General features: G+C 47.6%; 1 protein-coding gene across 2 annotated transcripts in view; it reads left to right on the top strand.

Moving 5' to 3' along the window:
- SPATS2L (spermatogenesis associated serine rich 2 like) overlaps positions 1–11,831 on the top strand; it is a 182,837-nt gene that overhangs the window by 75,953 nt on the left and 95,053 nt on the right. Inside the window, exon 1 of one of the 2 annotated variants that reach the window (XM_004701736.3) lies at positions 3,754–3,820. The exons of the other annotated variant lie outside the window; for it this stretch is intronic. The gene's annotated coding sequence lies outside the window, so the exon portion shown is untranslated. Of the gene's footprint in view, positions 1–3,753; positions 3,821–11,831 lie in introns of those variants that run through there. 2 annotated transcript variants of the gene reach the window in all.

Below are 11,831 nucleotides of genomic sequence, written 5' to 3' on the forward strand. Positions count from 1 at the left end.
CAATCTATGATGGGGCTCCAAAAAGCTTGTGGAAAAAATAGAAATGGAAGTTAATGGAACTTTTCCATGGACTTTCCGTAGCCCCCTCATACATTCCTTGATAACAGGTATTTGGGTCTCATTTCCCTTGGGCACACGCACACATATCCTTCCACGGGCAGTTTCCAACGCGTGGCAAGCACACCCAAAGGACGTGCTCATAGATGAGCAATGACATTTTTAACACTAGTGAAAAAAGCTGGACAGCCTTGATTCCGTCTCCCAATAAGCCTGCCAAGAATGAGTGTAAATGAAATCCAGGCCGTGAGGTAGATCTATTTCACTCAAACAAGTGATCAAAGCTTAATGCATTTGCACCTCAAAATTGCTTGGAGGTAGACTGGATGACGAACAGAAAGCTCTTCCAAGAGGAAATAATAATATGGTATTATATTTACGTGAGATGCCTGTCCAATACTTGGGCTGCGGTACAAAAAAAATGGCTTTGACTCATTCAATCTTGAGAAAAATGATTTGAAAAAGATTATACTGCTTATTGCTGGGGTTTATAGACCATCATGAGCATTGGATACTTGGTGAACTGCCCGTGTGTGTTGAGTTTCAGAGCACAGAAGAAACACCTGGATCTCAGTACGACGTAGACAGCGCATGGGGTCTGCTCTCAGGCCTTTGGGGCCGGACTATAAACGAAAGGGGTAGATCAAGCAAGTCCGGAGGGCATTACAAAGACCCCATAACCTGTTCCCCTTCAGGTTGTTGCTATTAGACATGGTGGGTTGAGTTCAACTCATTAGTGGTGCCACACTGACTGGGTAGAACTGCCCCTAGGGACTTTCTGTGTTGGAATCCTTACAGGGGGTAGATCCCAGGGTTTTATCCCATGGAGCCACTGGGTAGGTTTGAACTGCCAACCTTTCCCTTCAAGCCAACTGTAATAAGAAATCTTTATCTCTGTATGGTGTGACTTGGGTTTAATACGATGACATTAGAGGTTTAATGTGTTGGGCATTGAGTGGAAACAAACATTTTTTTGTTTTCTCAGACTCTATAAAAAGGTCAACATTTTGGACAGAGGTATAGGCTTTGTGAACAGGAACGAATGGGCTGTCTAGTAAACTTAGTAACTTGAGTACAGTGCTCTGCATTGAGAGGACGTGAACAAGTAGAGGATGTTGGGAAAGTTACCTGGTTACAGGAGTGGGATCCTTGGGGTCCACTATGGAAGGATGGGTAGGGCTTTGGAGCTTTTGATTAGACTTTGTCTGTGCTGGTGGCTGGAAGACACTGCAGTGTTACCACTGTGTGAAAGGAGGAGAGGACTGGGACCGGCAGGGATGGGGTGGGGGTGAGGGTGGCATGAGTGGTGTGGAAAGGACAGCATTTGACCTTGCCGGCTTTAAAGGTGGTGGTGTGTCCAGCGATCCGATTAGTGAAGTGTTAAAAACTGGAGAGTAAGGTATTAAACACTCAATGCATTAGGAAGGGTGGAATGAAATGAGAGGGCACTTCGTCTTCTTTTCCTACACATTTATAGGACACCTACAGTGTCAAAGGGCTCATGCTAAGTGCTTTGGAGAATGGAAAGTGGTGGTAGAATTTGTAGATCCAAGGTTTTTGAAAGGAAAGTGATTCTTTTGATAATTCATTAACTCTATTACCAGCTTGTGTATTTGAAGTACTTTAAATGTCTTTATTAATTTTCTCCTACTTCAGGTAATTTCTAATTTTTATTACAGTTAGGAATTGAAAGAAAATTTACCAGGATAGTAAATATGACCTCTAGAATGTTGAACATATCATAAAATGGTCAAAATGAGTCTTTATTACCTGTGATTGCATTAGAGTAAATTCAAGAGCATTAAAATCATATTAGTTGTAGCTTTTCTCCATTTTGATACAATTATATGGAATCAGAATGTGTGAAAGGAGGTTTGGTAATTTGTAGATCGTCCTTAATTAGTTCCAAGACTTTGTTTGAACTTTGCTCTTTCTGCTAAGTACTCATTGTCCTCTGAAGACAATTGCCATCACTACCAATCTGGTCATGTTCGCATTTATGACACCTGGTAGCCACAGGCAGGTGCTGGGACTAGTGCTGTTTCTGAACTTCTGTGTGCGGAGGGTTTCATAGGCTTTGACTTACTTTTGCTGTTACAGAAGTCTTGAAGAACTTTAAAAAATGAATGACCCTGTGGAGTGGATAGCCCCTTGAGCAGAGCTACCCAAACCCCGCCGTCTTGGAGACCCTCCTTACCCATAGCAGCTCCCAACGGGGTTTTTGAGGCTGTGAATTGTTGTGGGAGAGGCAACCTCATCTTTGTCACCCAGGCCTGGGGATGGGCTTTGACCCACAATGTGTTTTGAGCGTCAGTTGAATCCTTTACTAGAGGCTTAGCCTTCACTTGGTAAGCCTTAGCTTCTCACCTGCGAAGTGCTGCGGGGACTCTGTTCAGTAGGTGTATGTATGTATTCATTGTATGGCACTTAGTACTTTATACAGCTATGAACTTATTTGAGCCCCATTGCCACCCTATGAGGAAGTTATTGATAGCATCCTCATTCTACCGACGAGGAAATGGAGGCACAGACAGGGTGAATACCTTGCCCATATTCCTAAACCAGTGAGAAACCCAACTGGAATTTAAACATGGTCAATTGTGGTTTCTTCTTATCTCTCCCCCCAAAATAAGGAAGACTCTGGCGAGTAGAAAGCGCTTGTTGTTTCTGCCTCACGGTTACTTCAGGGCTTGTTGAGATGCCCTGTTGGTTTCAGAAGCACCTTAATGCCATGGGCAGCCTATAGGGGTAACTGGCTTTGCCTGGGACTGGTTAGCAACGTGGGCTTTGATGGCTGGACCAAAAATATCTTTGATACTAAAACAAAGTCTTTCTAAGATCATGAAGAACATGCCTTTGTTGTTGTTGTTGTTGTTTTGATCAAACCAACAAACATAACTAACATGTATAGGATTAACCTGCCAGGGGGGTGAGGCAGGTAATTGCTTGACAGGTAAGAAAGCCTTCTTTCTCCCCTCTGCCCGATGTGCCCACGCCACGCTCCTCCGCACCAGCTCCTTACCAGTGAGGACGGAAAGTTCACTGACAACTTCATTCCGTTTCGTGAGAGCCTGGCCCCTGATAAAGTGTACAGCCTCTGGGGCAGGGAGGTACATTATTCACAGAGTGCAAAATTAGCTAACAGATGCTTCTGGTTAGATACAGAAGCAGGAACAAGTTTCAGAAGGGGGGAGAGAGAGAGCGAGAGGGTGCCTGAGGGTTCGTGCTAAGAATGTTTGCTAATTGATTGATCTGCTTGGATGGTGTCACCGGGCAGATTAGAAGCCCTGAGAGAATGGCCATACCCAGGAACTGACCTTTGGAATGATGACTCCGGCCCCAGCCTATACTGTCTCGTAGTCTCTGAGGCAGTCTTTGTAAAGGTTACAAGTCCAGCCTTATAGCTCTGCCTTCCCTGGAAATAACAGTAATGACGAAGCGGGCACTCGCTAATAGTGGCCTGAAGGCAAACGCAGAGGGCAGTACTGAATAGAAAGCCAGCAGTCTCTAGAAGGCCAGGCCCCTAAGCTCCGGGTGGCTGAGCCACCAGCCCAGGGCTGATTACTTAGCCACACCCAGGATCCTGCCACCTACCCTGGTTTCTGGCTCCACCTACGTCACCATTGAGGTGATTTACTGGTCACAGGAACTCAAGTGCATAAAGGAACCAGCTGGAGGACAAGGGTTATCTCTCCAGTGAGAAAGCCAGTAGCTTGCATCCGGCCCCTGAGAACAGTGCTGAGACGCCAGGGAACCTTCGCAGGTGAGTCCAGGGTGACTGTGTTGGGAAGTCACAGGAAGAGCAGGCAGGGAAGAGGCCTGAAAGGGAGGTGCTCTTCTTCTGCTCCTTGTCCATTCTCCTGGAGGCCTTCATTCCCTCATGGCATCTTCAATGTCAAGTACATACGTTTAAGGGAGTGCCTTTACGCCAGTACTTTTAAGGGAGCGGATCATCCTATGCTGTTTGTACTCAACCAGGGACTTTTCAAGGAAGCAGGAAGGACCTGACTTTCCTACTACGTAGGGAAAGCCACGAAGCGCTGATGAGGAAGGTGGTGATTTGGCGAGCTCTGAATAGTGTGAGTTTGGCGCCACAGAGGTTCTGACAAACAGAATGTGCTTTAGAGATGTTTGTTCCATAGCAGATGAGCCCACTGCCCACAGGGTTCTACCTTTCGTTTGCCGGGCATAGCTCGTGCTCTGCCTTTACCTTTGCCTACTTAAGTGGCTGAGCCCCAATCCAGGTCTTCTGGGGAGCCGACTGTGGACAGTGTTGTCCTGCAAAGACACGTCAGAAAGGTTACAAAGCGTCCAGCCTGCCTGCCGTGTTCCCTTATCTGTTCAGTCCCCTGTCCTCCGGCCCCACCAGGCTGACTGGAAGCTCGCTTCTACCTCTCTGCTGTGTCTTATCTCTGGGATGAGACATGGAGAATCCTTCCGTTCAACTCCACAGGCGGCCCACACTCTAATTGCCTCCCCTGCCGCCCCCGCCGATGCCTGTCTGTGTGTCAGTGTAGGAGTGGCCATCTGCCCCATCACTGATCTATAAGAGCTCTAGGCTCTGGTGAGAATAAGAGCTCTAGGGTCCGGTGGGCCGAGTTCAAATCTCAGCTTGTGTGTCCTGGAGCGAGGCCCACGGAGGAGCAGCGCACCCCTCGCTCTCTGTGCCCTCATCTGTGCCAAGGAAAGAGAGCAGCCGGGGTGGTACACGCTTCTCGGGGCTGGGAGAATGTAGCGAGTTGACCCCCAGCAAGTGCTGGGCGCACAGAGAGAGCTCAGTGAGGGCGCATGTCACCACTGCCAGCGTTTCCCATGGCCCAGGGCAGGGTGTAGGTGGAGAAGCAATGTCCGTCAAAGCAGCAGCAGCAGCACTGCCCTGTAGCTGCTCGAAGTGGCGGGGGTTTCAGGAAAGAACCAAACCCCAAACCAGACTCACTGCCAGCGAGCCCAGTCCCACGGACAGTGCCTCGACAGGACAGTGGAGAGTGACCGAGACGGTGACTCTCTTTGGGAGTAGAAAGCCTCATCTGTCTCCCGCAGAGTGACTGGTGGCTTTGAACTGCTGCCCTTGCGGTTATCAGCCCAATGCGTCACCCACCAGAGTCCCTAAAAAGAAAGAAAGGAAATGTCTCTGTGATTTATCTGTGAACACTTGGGTGGGGGTGGGCAGGTGGTTGCTGAGGTACCTGGTGCTCTGGGGGGGTGAAGGAGAAAGGTGCTTGAGTTTTTGTGCAAGCCCCTGGGGGGTGGGGGGTGGGGAGCAGGGTCCGCCTGGGGATCTGCCTGGAGAGGGTGACATGCATTCTCCCGAGGAGGAGCCTCTGCTCCGCTTCTCCCAGCACAGGCCACATCACCTTTCCCCGGGGGGCCTCGCCAAGGCTGAGCATATTTTAAAGACTTGAGCTGACATCATCGCATCTCGAAAGAACCGAGCCTAATTGAATTGCTGATACCAGTGGGTACCCGCACCAGGTCCAGGTCCCCCGCATCTCTATGGAAACACGTTTGCTTGAAAGCTAAGCAAATCAAAAGCAGAGCCCGCACAGAGCCGCCAACGGGTCACTTTTAGAAGAAGAAGGGGGAAAAGGCATGTATTTATGTGCTCCAGCCTTCGGGGACCTATGAAATGAAATAATTTCAAATTAAATAGAGGAACTGTGCTGGGGATGCATGCTAATAAAACCTGCCTGGGTCCCTCCCCCCTCCCCGCGCTGTTTATTTTCCCCTGTCCTTTGCTCTTTCGCTCCTATTTGCATTCCGCTGCTGGGGGGCGGCGGTTTGGCACTTTATGCAAAAATGGTTAATCTTCATTCATAAGCATTTGCCAGGACAAAAATGGAACACGCGGCGCCGGGGCCTGCCCTGCAGTGTGCTCCGCGCCTGGGCAGCAGGCACATCCGCACACGGTGCAGATGGCAGCGCCCCGCCCTGGCACTGCCCCGGGCTCTTGAGGGAAGACTTTCCCCCAGAAAGGGCTAAGACATCTGCACATTGCCCCAGATCTGCTCATGTGATGCTCTAAGTGATTGGAAGCTTTTATCTGCTTCTGGAAGCAGCCCCTTTTCAAATACGTATTGACTGTTAATGACCTGTTTAAATAAAACATTCACTTTTCTTTCTTCCCCTACAAAGACCTCAGTGTAGCAGAGACATTTCTGAACCCAAAGCTAGCCCTGCTTTTCAAGAGAGGTCGAGGCAGGGCTTTTAAATGTGGATTTTTTTTTTCTTTCTTTGCTTCTTCTGACATTTGCCCTTCAGAAGATTTTCCGTAAAGGTGTTCTAGCAGAGGATTTAGCACATTGAAGTGTCTGAATCAAACAGCCACCTTGAGATCCCACCCCCCAACCCCACCACCCCTGATCCAATTTAAACAAGGGGGGAAAAATGTAGGTCTCTTGATAGGAAATGCGTGTTTCATTCAACATTCTCAATTTCATTGTTTCTATGGCCTCGTTTCTAATCATTAAAGTGACTTTCCTTTAGGGAACAAGGAACTGCTGGAGAACGTTTGTGAAAATATAGACATTGAACTGCAGAAGAAAGTGCTGAAATCCTGGGAATGTAAGATACCTCCGTGATTACAAGGCTAGAGAAAGAACCAGAAAGGCTTGTGGGAAGAGGAGGAAGAGAACCAAATGGGAGGCAGGAGGTTAAGCAACTAAAGCCCTAAATAATATTAAATTTAGACAAAGTCCCAATTTAATAGAATGACATCATTTCCCTCTGGAGCTGGATTACAGGACACCTGACTGCGCTCTAGGGTCGGGGCCATCTTCTGTTCGCCAATTTAAAGGTGATTTCTGCAGAGCAGTAGCCCTGAGCAGTGTCCAGCATCCATACCATTTCCCTCTCTCTCTTCTTTATACAGTGAATGCTTAAGCCTCTGCTGCCCCATGATAAGTGTTCCCATCCAAACACAGGAACTCACAGAGTTGGAGTCCCTGAGAGCTTAGAAGGAACCATAAAAGTCAGTTACCCCAACCTCTCAGACCACAGGTCCTCGTGCTGTAGCCTGGCAGTCTGAGATGCCTCTCACAGAGTAGTGGTGCCCCAGAGAGACAGGTGTAGTGGCATAGCATTTATGCAGTGGGCTGCCGGCCCGAAGGTCAACAGGTAGAAGCCGCCAACTGCTCTGCAGGAGAAAGATGAGCTTTTCTACTCCCATAAAGAGTGACAGTAACTCGCAAGAGCAGCTCCGACCCACAGGGCCCCTGAGTCAGAAAGGCCTCCTCGATGGCAGTGAGTTTGCCTTGGGTTATATAGACAGGTAGCCCTTCACAGTCTCCCTGTAAAAACGTACCTGCCCTGTTGATGGCAGTAAGGGCGTGGCGTGGATTAAATATGATAGTGCACCCTCATTCGCGGGAACAGTATGCCCTGGGCTAAATGAAAATGCAGATGTCTCATAAGAAATTCATACTGAGTCGGAATTGGCTTTCTGGGAGAGTGTCGGACACTGTTTTGACTGAGAGGCTGTTTGCTGCGTCTCAGCTCCTGGCACACAAGTGACTTGCGTGCAAGGCCAGCCCTGGGTCTGCCTTGTGGAGTGCACCGCTAGCGAAGGTCTCGTGGTCTCTGTGATCAGGCTGTCCAGAAGGAGCAAGGACAGGGACACTGGGCCTCAATTAGAAAGAAGTACAGCTGAGCATTAGACCCTGGAACGTCCGGGAGGTCTCCGTGGCCCAGAGCCCACCTCCCTCCGCTGTCTCCCTCTCACCTGAAAGCAGCCTTGGCTTTGTCCCGGGCACATGAGTGGCGTGTTTCCACCCTGCCATCTTTGCGTCTCGTCTCGTGGGTGGGAAGCCTATACCCGGTGCGTGCCTGGCTTGAGAAGGCAGGACTCTCCACAGCTCGGACACGGAGAGCCTCACAGCTCCTTCAAGTTCGTTTGGGGGGCTGTTATCCCACTGGCTCTGGGCTCAAGTTAGACTCCGGGTGTTTGAGTCCTGGCCCTGCCGAGTACCCTGGGACCTCAGGGTCGTCACTGCATCTCTTGGTGCCACGATGTTCTCATGTATGACGTGGGAATGAGCATAATTATACATCATTCAGTGGTGAGCGTTACACGGAAACATGTGGGCCGGGCACATAGCAGAGTGCCCTGCATGTTATAAGTGCTCCTAAACGTGCGAATTATTACTCCTCATATGGTGGATCATTTCTCAGGGACCTGATTTGTAGGAAACTATACTCCGCCCGTCCCCCATGCTCCCATTTATCTGTCTAGGCTTTTTCTCGAATCTACTTGAGTGTAGTGATTGGAGTCAAGGAAGAGGGCCTCTCCATATTCCCAGGCTGGAGACCTTTCAAAAATAAACCGAAGCTCACCGCGACCGAGTAGGTTCTGACCCATAGTGAACCCTGGAGGACATTTCTACTCTTCAAACGTGGGCCCACCCGAGCGGCCCCAGTCACACGGGAAATGATGAGTGCCCTAACAGCCGCATAAAGGAAAAATAATGGGTGAAATGAATATTATATTTTATTTAGCCCAGTGCATCAAATATCAGCATTTCAACATACCATCAATATAGAAAGTATGACAAAGGCACTTTACGCTCCATTTTTATAGTAAACATGGAAATATGGTGTGTATCTTACACTCATGGCACATCCCAGTTTGGGACTAGCTTTTGTTCAGATCTGGCTTTGGGTCAGAATGACCTGCCGGCATCCCTACTTTTCAAAGCTCCCCACCTGGTCCTGGTGATGCGCCGGGAAGTGGGACTGATCTGCAGCCGCTGCAGCCACGCTGGTCAGACACGTGGCCGCTCTGCTGCAGGCAGCTCCTTTGTGAGACGTCTGTTAACAACCTTCAACTCCGCAGTGTGACTTTTATGTTATTATAGATCACGAAAAAAGTTTGCCTAAAGAGCTTTGGGAAAAATTGGTTAAAAAATCAGAATTTTAAAAGTGTCCCAATATATTCCCTCTGGTTCCTGAAGCCCAGTTAAGATGTGATGTCATAGTCCAGACACAGAAGTGAATCTAAGCGCACTAATGGCTTTCAGAGAAATGAAAGTGAAACTTCATCACTGCCCGCAGATTGAAACAGGAGGGCGGACGATGGGACTGGACATTTCAGTAGGTTTCACTTTGGGTGTTTTGCATGATCTCTTGAGGGAAAAAAATGATGTATGTTTTTAAACTCAGAATTTGCCAGTTGATCAGATTGTTACAGAAAGAGAGTTCAAAGGTTGGTGGGAAAATTCCAGGTTACCCTGAACTTTAAAAAAAAATCATTTTATTGGGGGCTCTTACTGACCATGAACTTTTCATGTAGTAATTGTGAATTTGACTGCGATCCACAAGGTCAGCAGTTTGAAACCACCAGGCGCTCAGAGCAGCAGGGCATTCCACTCGGGTGAAGAGTTACAATCTGGGAAACTCACAGGGGTGGTTCTACCCGGTCCTACAAAGTCGTTTTGAGTTTGTACCGACTCCATGGCAGTGTGTTTGGTTTATGAACTTTCAACCCCCTCCCCACCCTATAGGCCTTAAAAGCCATTGATTTATTAAACAGAAATGCTTACACAAATATGCTTGTCAGAAGTTCTCCTATTCAGATGTGTTTTTCATAAGGAATGTTTATCTTTAGTATACACTGATAGATTTTTTTGACTAGTGTTAATGAATATTAAGTAAGATCTCTGCGTGATGTGTTTTAAGTTTTCATATGTAATGATTGGTGGCAACAATATACGTGGCTTATTAGTTTTACATTGGAAAAGTGTATAGATAACGTAATAAAATGGCGAGATTCTTTTCCTACCTAGGAGAATGGAAGAACTGAATCTGTTATTTCATGAAAACAGTTTTAACCAACAATTTCCTTGAGCTTTATTTTTCTCTAAGGAGATTGTATATGTGTATGTATATATAAATATATATTTTACATATATATGATCATTCCAGTTACTCTATGAAATTATTACCAAAACTCAATTATAACTGTAAGGAAGAAACATTTAAAACAATCCATACCCAAGCTACTGAAATGTTGCATGGGCTTCAGAACTTGTATTTCAGTGTTTTAACTGGAACTGTAGTCATTATATGTTGGGCTGCTAACCATAGGATTAGCCGTTCAAAACTACCACCTGCTCCTTGGGAGGAAGCGGCCACATTCCACTCCCGGCAAAAGTTAGTCTCAGAAACCCACAGGGGCAGGTCTGCCCTGCCCCATAGCGTCATTAGGGGTCGGAATCCCCTCAGTGGCAAGGAGAGCATTTTATATTAGGCATCTGTGGGTGATGCAAACAGTTAAAACACTCAGCAGCTAACCAAAAGAGTAGATGCATAAGACTGTCCAGGGCTGCCTCTGAAGAAAGAGCTGGCGATCTAATTCTTAAAAATCAGCCATCAAAAACTCTGTAGAGCACTTTCTGTTCTGTCACACATGGGGTCATCAGGAGTCAAAGTCAACGTGACAGAACCTGGTTCTTATTGACTAATTGATATGAACAAAACACGTATCCAATGGAGTTGAATACTTAGGCTTTGGAAATTGGTCTGTTCCAAGGGCAATCTTAAGTGACATCGAAACTGGAGCTCCCTGTGCTCTCTGGGGGTGTGAACTGAGAGCTCTGAGATGGAGATCTATTAGGTGGTAGCCACCAGTCAGAGCCAGGAGTGAAACACGACCAAGCGTCATGGCCAACCATGACGTGAGCGGTCTCGGAAGGTCTGTTGCTCCCACACATCACAGTGGTGTCTCAGGTTGACTCGGGGACCTGGAACGCGGAGGAGCTGAGGTTCCAAGTTATCGGCACAGGCAGTATTACCCTGTGCCTGTAATGTGGGACGGAATGAAGATGTTTTCTTGAGGAGACACCCCTTCCTTAGCATCCTACGTTAAACAGTTAAGATTTAAATTAAGTTGATCCAGCTGGCCATAGATGAGCCACAGCAGAATCTCAGAAGAGTATGAGGGAGGCTAGTTTAGCTCAGAAGTCGAGCACGGGGGCTGTCATGCATGGCCCAGCACGGGACTGAACATTCTAAGGGTGTGGAGGCAGACCACAGATCACTGCACCCCTCCCACAGTTCCCTCGGATTTGTTCTCGTCAGTGAACCCGGATGTCACCGTCCAGCCACTTAATTCCAGACACACCAGATTTATTATGTTTTGATTGAAATCCTACAGCTGGTGACTGTAACTAGAGCCGTAGACTGTCCCCCAAACCCTCAGTCCCCACATGAGGAAGGCATTGGAATCCACTTGGAAGGTAGAGCTGACAGAGACTGACCTTACAAGTGGGGATGGGGCTGAGAATGAAATGGGAGCGTAAGTCCCTACAGTCATTGTCGTCTGAGCTTCCCATTGGAAGAGCTTCCCGTGTAAGAGCCTCATTTTTACCCTCCTCGCCAGAGGGTATAGGGGTAAAATTTCCTTCCACAAAAAATAATGTAATTAATATTAGTGGCACTATTGATATTACCAGTATTCATTAGCATTGCCTAAGAAAGGTGTGCCTTGAGTCCATGTTCAACGGGAAAAGGGACTGCCAAACAACTAGAGAGATGCCGCTTACGTTGAGGCTTCTCCTCTCCCCGGTCCCACGAATCTGCCTACACTGGATGACCTTCATGATGCCTTTGTTGACTGGGGTACTCCAGCGTCCAAAGATGCTGCCCATCCAAATCTTAGGCATCAACACCCAGTGCCCAAACAAAATTCTCCTAACAAAATTCACACATCTGAAGGGTGAATTGAGATGTTTCCAGAAGATTCCACTTTTCTAGTCTAATAAAAGATACCACACACACACACA

This window comes from Echinops telfairi, unplaced genomic scaffold (assembly GCF_000313985.2).
Source record: "Echinops telfairi isolate 266 unplaced genomic scaffold, ASM31398v2 ScPeMD7_3;HRSCAF=10, whole genome shotgun sequence".
In the NCBI taxonomy this organism is placed as follows: Eukaryota; Metazoa; Chordata; class Mammalia; order Afrosoricida; family Tenrecidae; genus Echinops; species Echinops telfairi.